This window comes from Pseudophryne corroboree, chromosome 8, assembly GCF_028390025.1.
Source record: "Pseudophryne corroboree isolate aPseCor3 chromosome 8, aPseCor3.hap2, whole genome shotgun sequence".
In the NCBI taxonomy this organism is placed as follows: Eukaryota; Metazoa; Chordata; class Amphibia; order Anura; family Myobatrachidae; genus Pseudophryne; species Pseudophryne corroboree.
In genome coordinates, this window is record NC_086451.1 from 479139738 (window position 1) to 479152202 (window position 12465).

The 12465-nt window shown below is 44.4% G+C and overlaps 1 protein-coding gene across 6 annotated transcripts in view; it reads right to left on the bottom strand.

Moving 5' to 3' along the window:
- Positions 1-12465, bottom strand: part of DACH2 (dachshund family transcription factor 2) — a 731638-nt gene that overhangs the window by 142811 nt on the left and 576362 nt on the right. The window lies entirely within an intron of this gene.

Sequence of the window (12465 nt, forward strand, 5' to 3'; positions counted from 1 at the left end):
TCTAGGAGTGGCACTGCAGTGTCACGCAGGATGGCCCTTCCAAAAAACACTCCCCAAACAGCACATGACGCAAAGAAGAAATGAGGCGCAATGAGGTAGCTGTGTGACTAAGCTCAGCGACCCAAGTGGCCGACACAAACACCTGGCCCATCTAGGAGTGGCACTGCAGTGTCACGCAGGCTGGCCCTTCCAAAAAACACTCCCCAAACAGCACATGACGCAAAGAAAAATGAAAGAAAAAAGAGGTGCAAGATGGAATTGTCCTTGGGCCCTCCCACCCACCCTTATGTTTTATAAACAGGACATGCACACTTTAACCAACCCATCATTTCAGTGACAGGGTCTGCCACACGACTGTGACTGAAATGACGGGTTGGTTTGGACCCCCACCAAAAAAGAAGCAATTAATCTCTCCTTGCACAAACTGGCTCTACAGAGGCAAGATGTCCACCTCATCATCATCCTCCGATTCATCACCGTGTACATCCCCCTCCTCACAGATTATCAATTCGTCCCCACTGGAATCCACCATCACAGCTCCCTGTGTACTTTGTGGAGGCAATTGCTGCTGGTGAATGTCTCCATGGAGGAATTGATTATAATTCATTTTAATGAACATCATCTTCTCCACATTTTCTGGAAGTAACCTCGTACGCCGATTGCTGACAAGGTGAGCGGCGGCACTAAACACTCTTTCGGAGTACACACTTGTGGGAGGGCAACTTAGGTAGAATAAAGCCAGTTTGTGCAAGGGCCTCCAAATTGCCTCTTTTTCCTGCCAGTATACGTACGGACTGTCTGACGTGCCTACTTGGATGCGGTCACTCATATAATCCTCCACCATTCTTTCAATGGTGAGAGAATCATATGCAGTGACAGTAGACGACATGTCCGTAATCGTTGTCAGGTCCTTCAGTCCGGACCAGATGTCAGCATCAGCAGTCGCTCCAGACTGCCCTGCATCACCGCCAGCGGGTGGGCTCGGAATTCTGAGCCTTTTCCTCGCACCCCCAGTTGCGGGAGAATGTGAAGGAGGAGATGTTGACAGGTCGCGTTCCGCTTGACTTGACAATTTTCTCACCAGCAGTTCTTTGAACCCCTGCAGACTTGTGTCTGCCGGAAAGAGAGATACAACGTAGGTTTTAAATCTAGGATCGAGCACGGTGGCCAAAATGTAGTGCTCTGATTTCAACAGATTGACCACCCGTGAATCCTTGTTAAGCGAATTAAGGGCTCCATCCACAAGTCCCACATGCCTAGCGGAATCGCTCAGTGTTAGCTCCTCCTTCAATGTCTCCAGCTTCTTCTGCAAAAGCCTGATGAGGGGAATGACCTGACTCAGGCTGGCAGTGTCTGAACTGACTTCACGTGTGGCAAGTTCAAAAGGTTGCAGAACCTTGCACAACGTTGAAATCATTCTCCACTGCGCTTGAGACAGGTGCATTCCACCTCCTATATCGTGGTCAGTTGTATAGGCTTGAATAGCCTTTTGCTGCTCCTCCAACCTCTGAAGCATATAGAGGGTTGAATTCCACCTCGTTACCACTTCTTGCTTCAGATGATGGCAGGGCAGGTTCAGGCGTTTTTGGTGTTGCTCCAGTCTTCTGTACGTGGTGCCTGTACGCCGAAAGTGTCCCGCAATTCTTCTGGCCACCGACAGCATCTCTTGCACGCCCCTCTCGTTTTTTAAATAATTCTGCACCACCAAATTCAAGGTATGTGCAAAACATGGGACGTGCTGGAATTTGCCCATATTTAATGCACACACAATATTGCTGGCGTTGTCCGATGCCACAAATCCACAGGAGAGTCCAATTGGGGTAAGCCATTCTGCGATGATCTTCCTCAGTTGCCGTAAGAGGTTTTTAGCTGTGTGCGTATTCTGGAAAGCGGTGATACAAAGCGTAGCCTGCCTAGGAAAGAGTTGGCGTTTGCGAGATGCGGCTACTGGTGCCGCCGCTGCTGTTCTTGCGGCGGGAGTCAATACATCTACCCAGTGGGCTGTCACAGTCATATAGTCCTGAGTCTGCCCTGCTCCACTTGTCCACATGTCCGTGGTTAAGTGGACATTGGGTACAACTGCATTTTTTAGGACACTGGTGAGTCTTTTTCTGAGGTCTGTGTACATTTTCGGTATCGCCTGCCTAGAGAAATGGAACCTAGATGGTATTTGGTACCGGGGACACAGTACCTCAATCAAGTCTATAGTTGGCTCTGCAGTAATGATGGATACCGGAACCACGTTTCTCACCGCCCAGGATGCCAAGGCCTCAGTTATCCGCTTTGCAGCAGGATGACTGCTGTGATATTTCATCTTCCTCGCAAAGGACTGTTGGACAGTCAATTGCTTGGTGGAAGTAGTAAAAGTGGTCTTACGACTTCCCCTCTGGGATGACCATCGACTCCCAGCAGCAACAACAGCAGCGCCAGCAGCAGTAGGCGTTACACGCAAGGATGCATCGGAGGAATCCCAGGCAGGAGAGGACTCGTCAGAATTGCCAGTGACATGGCCTGCAGGACTATTGGCATTCCTGGGGAAGGAGGAAATTGACACTGAGGGAGTTGGTGGGGTGGTTTGCGTGAGCTTGGTTACAAGAGGAAGGGATTTACTGGTCAGTGGACTGCTTCCGCTGTCGCCCAAAGTTTTTGAACTTGTCACTGACTTATGATGAATGCGCTGCAGGTGACGTATAAGGGAGGATGTTCCGAGGTGGTTAACGTCCTTACCCCTACTTATTACAGCTTGACAAAGGCAACACACGGCTTGACAAATGTTGTCCGCATTTCTGTTGAAATACTTCCACACCGAAGAGCTGATTTTTTTGGTATTTTCACCAGGCATGTCAATGGCCATATTCCTCCCACGGACAACAGGTGTCTCCCCGGGTGCCTGACTTAAACAAACCACCTCACCATCAGAATCCTCCTGGTCAATTTCCTCCCCAGCGCCAGCAACACCCATATCCTCCTCATCCTGGTGTACTTCAACACTGACATCTTCAATCTGACTATCAGGAACTGGACTGCGGGTGCTCCTTCCAGCACTTGCAGGGGGCGTGCAAATGGTGGAAGGCGCATGCTCTTCACGTCCAGTGTTGGGAAGGTCAGGCATCGCAACCGACACAATTGGACTCTCCTTGTGGATTTGTGATTTCGAAGAACGCACAGTTCTTTGCTGTGCTTTTGCCAGCTTAAGTCTTTTCATTTTTCTAGCGAGAGGCTGAGTGCTTCCATCCTCATGTGAAGCTGAACCACTAGCCATGAACATAGGCCAGGGCCTCAGCCGTTCCTTGCCACTCCGTGTGGTAAATGGCATATTGGCAAGTTTACGCTTCTCCTCCGACGATTTTATTTTAGATTTTTGAGTCCTTTTTTTACTGATATTTGGTGTTTTGGATTTTACATGCTCTGTACTATGACATTGGGCATCGGCCTTGGCAGACGACGTTGATGGCATTTCATCGTCTCGGCCATGACTAGTGGCAGCAGCTTCAGCACGAGGTGGAAGTCGATCTTGATCTTTCCCTATTTTTGGAACCTCAACATTTTTGTTCTCCATATTTTAATAGGCACAACTAAAAGGCACCTCAGGTAAACAATGGAGATGGATGGATACTAGTATACTTATGGATGACGAGTGACTGCCGACACAGAGGTAGCTACAGCCGTGGACTACCGTACTGCGTCTGCTAGTATAGACTGGATGATAATGATATAAAAAATATATATATATCACTACTGCAGGACAGGTATATATTATATAATGACGGACCTGCTGGACACTGTCAGCAGACTCCTAAACTACTAGTATGAAGAAGATATAAAAAAAAAAACCACCACAGGTAGGTATACAATTATGGACGAGCACTGCCGACACAGAGGTAGCTACAGCCGTGGACTACCGTACTGCGTCTGCTAGTATAGACTGGATGATAATGATATAAAAAATATATATATATCACTACTGCAGGACAGGTATATATTATATAATGACGGACCTGCTGGACACTGTCAGCAGACTCCTAAACTACTAGTATGAAGAAGATAGAAAAAAAAAACCACCACAGGTAGGTATACAATTATGGACGAGCACTGCCGACACAGAGGTAGCTACAGCCGTGGACTACCGTACTGCGTCTGCTAGTATAGACTGGATGATAATGATATAAAAAATATATATATATCACTACTGCAGGTATATATTATAATATAATGAATGACGGACCTGCTGGACACTGTCTGTCAGCAGAATGCGTTTATAGAATAAAAAAAAAAAACACCACACGAGTGTTTAACTTTTTCAGGCAGACAACATACTGGTGGTCACTGGTCAGTCACACTGGCAGCAAAAGTGTGCACTGTTATGTACTCCTGCTATAACTGCTCCCCAGTCTCCCCCACAATTAAGCTGTGTGAGCAGTGAGCACTCAGCACAGTCAGATATACATAGATGATATTATCATGCAGCACACTGAGGCTGAGCACAGATATGGTATGTGACTGTGTATCGTTTTTTTTTCAGGCAGAGAACGGATTTTAAATAATAAATAAAACTGGTGGTCACTAGTATAACTATCAGCAAAACTCTGCACTCTCTGAGTACTCCAGTCCTAATGCTCCCCAAAATTACTAAAATTAAATTACTAGTAAATCAAGTGTCTCACTCTCTATCTAAACGGAGAGGACGCCAGCCACGTCCTCTCCCTATCAATCTCAATGCACGTGTGAAAATGGCGGCGACGCGCGGCTCCTTATATAGAATCCGAGTCTCGCGATAGAATACGAGCCTCGCGAGAATCCGACAGCGGGATGATGACGTTCGGGCGCGCTCGGGTTAACCGAGCAAGGCGGGAAGATCCGAGTCTGCCTCGGACCCGTGTAAAAAGGCTGAAGTTCGGGGGGGTTCGGATTCCGAGGAACCGAACCCGCTCATCTCTAGTAATAACTGTCTCTCCTCTTACTGTGCTGTTACTAGTGTGTGATGTAGGTAGTGTAATAACTGTCTCTCATCTTACTGTGCTGTCACTAATGTGTGAAGTAGGGAGTGTAATAACTGTCTCTCCCCTTACTGTGCTGTCACTAATGTGTGATGTAGGTAGTGTAATAACTCTCTCTCCCCTTACTGTGCTGCCACTAATGTGTGATGTAGGTAGTGTAATAACTGTCTCTCTCCTTACTGTGCTGTCACTAATGTGTGATGTAGGTAGTGTAATAACTGTCTCTCTCCCCTTACTGTGCTGTCACTAATGTGTGATGTAGGTAGTGTAATAACTGTCTCTCCCCTTACTGTGCTGTCACTAATGTGTGATGTAGGTAGTGTAATAACGGTCTCTCTCCCCTTACTGTGCTGCCACTAATGTGTGATGTAGGGAGTGTAATAACGGTCTCTCTCCCCTTACTGTGCTGTCACTAATGTGTGATGTAGGTAGTGTAATAACTGTCTCTCTCCACTTACTGTGCTGTCACTAATGTGTGATGTAGGTAGTGTAATAACTGTCTCTCCCCTTACTGTGCTGTCACTAATGTGTGATGTAGGTAGTGTAATAACTGTCTCTCCTTACTGTGCTGTCACTAATGTGTGATGTAGGTAGTGTAATAACTGTCTCTCTCCTTACTGTGCTGTCACTAATGTGTGATGTAGGTAGTGTAATAACTGTCTCTCTCCCCTTACTGTGCTGTCACTAATGTGTGATGTAGGTAGTGTAATAACTGTCTCTCTCCTTACTGTGCTGTCACTAATGTGTGATGTAGGTAGTGTAATAACTGCCTCTCCCCCCTTACTGTGCTGTCACTAATGTGTGATGTAGGTAGTGTAATAACTGTCTCTCTCCTCTTACTGTGCTGTCACTAATGTGTGATGTAGGTAGTGTAATAACTGTCTCTCTCCCCTTACTGTGCTGTCACTAATGTGTGATGTAGGTAGTGTAATAACTGTCTCTCTCCTTACTGTGCTGTCACTAATGTGTGATGTAGGTAGTGTAATAACTGTCTCTCTCCACTTACTGTGCTGTTACTAATGTGTGATGTAGGTAGTGTAATAACTGTCTCTCCCCTTACTGTGCTGTCACTAATGTGTGATGTAGGTAGTGTAATAACTGTCTCTCCTCTTACTGTGCTGTCACTAATGTGTGATGTAGGTAGTGTAATAACTGTCTCTCTCCTTACTGTGCTGTCACTAATGTGTGATGTAGGTGGTGTAATAACTGTCACTCCTCTTACTGTGCTGCCACTAATGTGTGATGTAGGTAGTGTAATAACTGTCTCTCCTCTTACTGTGCTGTCACTAATGTGTGATGTAGGTAGTGTAATAACTGTCTCTCTCCTTACTGTGCTGTCACTAATGTGTGATGTAGGTAGTGTAATAACTGTCTCTCTCCCCTTACTGTGCTGTCACTAATGTGTGATGTAGGTAGTGTAATAACTGTCTCTCCCCTTACTGTGCTGTCACTAATGTGTGATGTAGGTAGTGTAATAACTGTCTCTCATCTTACTGTGCTGTCACTAATGTGTGATGTAGGTAGTGTAATAACTGTCTCTCATCTTACTGTGCTGTCACTAATGTGTGATGTAGGTAGTGTAATAACTGTCTCTCCCCTTACTGTGCTGTCACTAATGTGTGATGTAGGTAGTGTAATAACTGTCTCTCATCTTACTGTGCTGTCACTAATGTGTGATGTAGGTAGTGTAATAACTGTCTCTCCTTACTGTGCTGTCACTAATGTGTGATGTAGGTAGTGTAATAACTGTCTCTCTCCCCTTACTGTGCTGTCACTAATGTGTGATGTAGGTAGTGTAATAACTGTCTCTCATCTTACTGTGCTGTCACTAATGTGTGATGTAGGTAGTGTAATAACTGTCTCTCCCCTTACTGTGCTGTCACTAATGTGTGATGTAGGTAGTGTAATAACTGTCTCTCTCCTTACTGTGCTACCAATAATGTGTGATGTAGGTGGTGTAATAACTGTCTCTCCTCTTACTGTGCTGCCACTAATGTGTGATGTAGGTAGTGTAATAACTGTCTCTCCTCTTACTGTGCTGTCACTAATGTGTGATGTAGGTAGTGTAATAACTGTCTCTCTCCTTACTGTGCTGTCACTAATGTGTGATGTAGGTAGTGTAATAACTGTCTCTCTCCCCTTACTGTGCTGTCACTAATGTGTGATGTAGGTAGTGTAATAACTGTCTCTCCCCTTACTGTGCTGTCACTAATGTGTGATGTAGGTAGTGTAATAACTGTCTCTCATCTTACTGTGCTGTCACTAATGTGTGATGTAGGTAGTGTAATAACTGTCTCTCATCTTACTGTGCTGTCACTAATGTGTGATGTAGGTAGTGTAATAACTGTCTCTCCCCTTACTGTGCTGTCACTAATGTGTGATGTAGGTAGTGTAATAACTGTCTCTCATCTTACTGTGCTGTCACTAATGTGTGATGTAGGTAGTGTAATAACTGTCTCTCCTTACTGTGCTGTCACTAATGTGTGATGTAGGTAGTGTAATAACTGTCTCTCTCCCCTTACTGTGCTGTCACTAATGTGTGATGTAGGTAGTGTAATAACTGTCTCTCATCTTACTGTGCTGTCACTAATGTGGGATGTAGGTAGTGTAATAACTGTCTCTCCCCTTACTGTGCTGTCACTAATGTGTGATGTAGGGAGTGTAATAACTGTCTCTCCCCTTACTGTGCTGTTACTAATGTGTGATGTAGGTAGTGTAATAACGGTCTCTCCTCTTACTGTGCTGTCACTAATGTGTGATGTAGGTAGTGTAATAACTGTCTCTCCCCTTACTGTGCTGTTACTAATGTGTGATGTAGGTAGTGTAATAACGGTCTCTCCTCTTACTGTGCTGTCACTAATGTGTGATGTAGGTAGTGTAATAACTGTCTCTCCCCTTACTGTGCTGTCACTAATGTGTGATGTAGGTAGTGTAATAACTGTCTCTCCTCTTACTGTGCTGCCACTAATGTGTGATGTAGGTAGTGTAATAACTGTCTCTCTCCCCTTACTGTGCTGCCACTAATGTGTGATGTAGGTAGTGTAATAACTGTCTCTCTCCTCTTACTGTGCTGTCACTAATGTGTGATGTAGGTAGTGTAATAACTGTCTCTCCCCTTACTGTGCTGTTACTAATGTGTGATGTAGGTAGTGTAATAACTGTCTCTCCCCTTACTGTGCTGCCACTAATGTGTGATGTAGGTAGTGTAATAACTGTCTCTCCCCTTACTGTGCTGTCACTAATGTGTGATGTAGGTAGTGTAATAACTGTCTCTCTCCTTACTGTGCTGTCACTAATGTGTGATGTAGGTAGTGTAATAACTGTCTCTCCCCTTACTGTGCTGTCACTAATGTGTGATGTAGGTAGTGTAATAACTCTCTCTCCCCTTACTGTGCTGTCACTAATGTGTGATGTAGGTAGTGTAATAACTGTCTCTCCCCTTACTGTGCTGTCACTAATGTGTGATGTAGGGAGTGTAATAACTGTCTCTCTCCTTACTGTGCTGTCACTAATGTGTGATGTAGGTAGTGTAATAACTGTCTCTCTCCTTACTGTGCTGTCACTAATGTGTGATGTAGGTAGTGTAATAACTGTCTCTCTCTCCTTACTGTGCTGTCACTAATGTGTGATGTAGGGAGTGTAATAACTGTCTCTCTCTCCTTACTGTGCTGTCACTAATGTGTGATGTAGGTAGTGTAATAACTGTCTCTCTCTCCTTACTGTGCTGTCACTAATGTGTGATGTAGGTAGTGTAATAACTGTCTCTCTCCCCTTACTGTGCTGTCACTAATGTGTGATGTAGGTAGTGTAATAACTGTCTCTCTCTCCTTACTGTGCTGTCACTAATGTGTGATGTAGGGAGTGTAATAACGGTCTCTCCCCTTACTGTGCTGCCACTAATGTGTGATGTAGGTAGTGTAATAACTGTCTCTCTCCCCTTACTGTGCTGCCACTAATGTGTGATGTAGGTAGTGTAATAACTGTCTCTCTCCTTACTGTGCTGTCACTAATGTGTGATGTAGGGAGTGTAATAACTGTCTCTCTCTCCTTACTGTGCTGTCACTAATGTGTGATGTAGGGAGTGTAATAACTGTCTCTCCCCTTACTGTGCTGCCACTAATGTGTGATGTAGGGAGTGTAATAACTGTCTCTCTCTCCTTACTGTGCTGTCACTAATGTGTGATGTAGGGAGTGTAATAACTGTCTCTCTCCCCTTACTGTGCTGTCACTAATGTGTGATGTAGGGAGTGTAATAACTGTCTCTCTCTCCTTACTGTGCTGTCACTAATGTGTGATGTAGGTAGTGTAATAACTGTCTCTCCCCTTACTGTGCTGTCACTAATGTGTGATGTAGGTAGTGTAATAACTGTCTCTCCCCTTACTGTGCTGTTACTAATGTGTGATGTAGGTAGTGTAATAACTGTCTCTCCCCTTACTGTGCTGTCACTAATGTGTGATGTAGGGAGTGTAATAACTGTCTCTCTCCTTACTGTGCTGCCACTAATGTGTGATGTAGGTAGTGTAATAACTGTCTCTCTCCCCTTACTGTGCTGCCACTAATGTGTGATGTAGGTAGTGTAATAACTGTCTCTCTCCCCTTACTGTGCTGCCACTAATGTGTGATGTAGGGAGTGTAATAACTGTCTCTCCCCTTACTGTGCTGTCACTAATGTGTGATGTAGGGAGTGTAATAACTGTCTCTCTCTCCTTACTGTGCTGTCACTAATGTGTGATGTAGGGAGTGTAATAACTGTCTCTCTCTCCTTACTGTGCTGTCACTAATGTGTGATGTAGGGAGTGTAATAACTGTCTCTCTCTCCTTACTGTGCTGTCACTAATGTGTGATGTAGGGAGTGTAATAACTGTCTCTCTCTCCTTACTGTGCTGTCACTAATGTGTGATGTAGGTAGTGTAATAACTGTCTCTCTCTCCTTACTGTGCTGCCACTAATGTGTGATGTAGGGAGTGTAATAACTGTCTCTCTCTCCTTACTGTGCTGCCACTAATGTGTGATGTAGGTAGTGTAATAACTGTCTCTCATCTTACTGTGCTGTCACTAATGTGTGATGTAGGTAGTGTAATAACTGTCTCTCTCCCCTTACTGTGCTGTCACTAATGTGTGATGTAGGGAGTGTAATAACTGTCTCTCCCCTTACTGTGCTGCCACTAATGTGTGATGTAGGTAGTGTAATAACTGTCTCTCTCCCCTTACTGTGCTGCCACTAATGTGTGATGTAGGTAGTGTAATAACTGTCTCTCTCCCCTTACTGTGCTGTCACTAATGTGTGATGTAGGTAGTGTAATAACTGTCTCTCTCTCCTTACTGTGCTGTCACTAATGTGTGATGTAGGGAGTGTAATAACAGTCTCTCCTCTTACTGTGCTGTCACTAATGTGTGATGTAGGGAGTGTAATAACTGTCTCTCCCCTTACTGTGCTGTCACTAATGTGTGATGTAGGTAGTGTAATAACTGTCTCTCTCCCCTTACTGTGCTGTCACTAATGTGTGATGTAGGTAGTGTAATAACTGTCTCTCTCTCCTTACTGTGCTGTCACTAATGTGTGATGTAGGTAGTGTAATAACTCTCTCTCTCTCCTTACTGTGCTGTCACTAATGTGATGTAGGTAGTGTAATAACTGTCTCTCTCCCCTTACTGTGCTGTCACTAATGTGATGTAGGTAGTGTAATAACTGTCTCTCCCCTTACTGTGCTGTCACTAATGTGTGATGTAGGTAGTGTAATAACTGTCTCTCTCCTTACTGTGCTGTCACTAATGTGTGATGTAGGTAGTGTAATAACTGTCTCTCCCCTTACTGTGCTGCCACTAATGTGTGATGTAGGGAGTGTAATAACTGTCTCTCCCCTTACTGTGCTGTCACTAATGTGTGATGTAGGTAGTGTAATAACTGTCTCTCTCTCCTTACTGTGCTGCCACTAATGTGTGATGTAGGTAGTGTAATAACTCTCTCTCTCTCCTTACTGTGCTGTCACTAATGTGATGTAGGTAGTGTAATAACTGTCTCTCTCCCCTTACTGTGCTGTCACTAATGTGATGTAGGTAGTGTAATAACTGTCTCTCCCCTTACTGTGCTGTCACTAATGTGTGATGTAGGTAGTGTAATAACTGTCTCTCTCCCCTTACTGTGCTGTCACTAATGTGTGATGTAGGTAGTGTAATAACTGTCTCTCTCTCCTTACTGTGCTGTCACTAATGTGTGATGTAGGTAGTGTAATAACGGTCTCTCTCCCCTTACTGTGCTGTCACTAATGTGTGATGTAGGTAGTGTAATAACTGTCTCTCCCCTTACTGTGCTGTTACTAATGTGTGATGTAGGTAGTGTAATAACTGTCTCTCTCCTTACTGTGCTGTCACTAATGTGTGATGTATGTAGTGTAATAACTGTCTCTCCCCTTACTGTGCTGTCACTAATGTGTGATGTAGGTAGTGTAATAACTGTCTCTCCTTACTGTGCTGTCACTAATGTGTGATGTAGGTAGTGTAATAACTGTCTCTCCTTACTGTGCTGTCACTAATGTGTGATGTAGGTAGTGTAATAACTCTCTCTCTCTCCTTACTGTGCTGTCACTAATGTGTGATGTAGGTAGTGTAATAACTGTCTCTCCCCTTACTGTGCTGCCACTAATGTGTGATGTAGGTAGTGTAATAACTGTCTCTCCCCTTACTGTGCTGTCACTAATGTGTAATGTAGGTAGTGTAATAACTGTCTCTCTCCTTACTGTGCTGTCACTAATGTGTAATGTAGGTAGTGTAATAACTGTCTCTCTCCTTACTGTGCTGTCACTAATGTGTGATGTATGTAGTGTAATAACTGTCTCTCCCCTTACTGTGCTGTCACTAATGTGTGATGTAGGTAGTGTAATAACTGTCTCTCCTCTTACTGTGCTGTCACTAATGTGTGATGTAGGTAGTGTAATAACTGTCTCTCTCCTTACTGTGCTGCCACTAATGTGTGATGTAGGTAGTGTAATAACTGTCTCTCCCCTTACTGTGCTGTCACTAATGTGTGATGTAGGTAGTGTAATAACGGTCTCTCTCCCCTTACTGTGCTGTCACTAATGTGTGATGTAGGGAGTGTAATAACTGTCTCTCCCCTTACTGTGCTGTCACTAATGTGTGATGTAGGTAGTGTAATAACTGTCTCTCTCCCCTTACTGTGCTGCCACTAATGTGTGATGTAGGTAGTGTAATAACTGTCTCTCTCCTTACTGTGCTGCCACTAATGTGTGATGTAGGTAGTGTAATAACTGTCTCTCCCCTTACTGTGCTGTCACTAATGTGTGATGTAGGTAGTGTAATAACTGTCTCTCCCCTTACTGTGCTGTCACTAATGTGTGATGTAGGTAGTGTAATAACTGTCTCTCCCCTTACTGTGCTGTCACTAATGTGTGATGTAGGGAGTGTAATAACTGTCTCTCCCCTTACTGTGCTGTCACTAATGTGTGATGT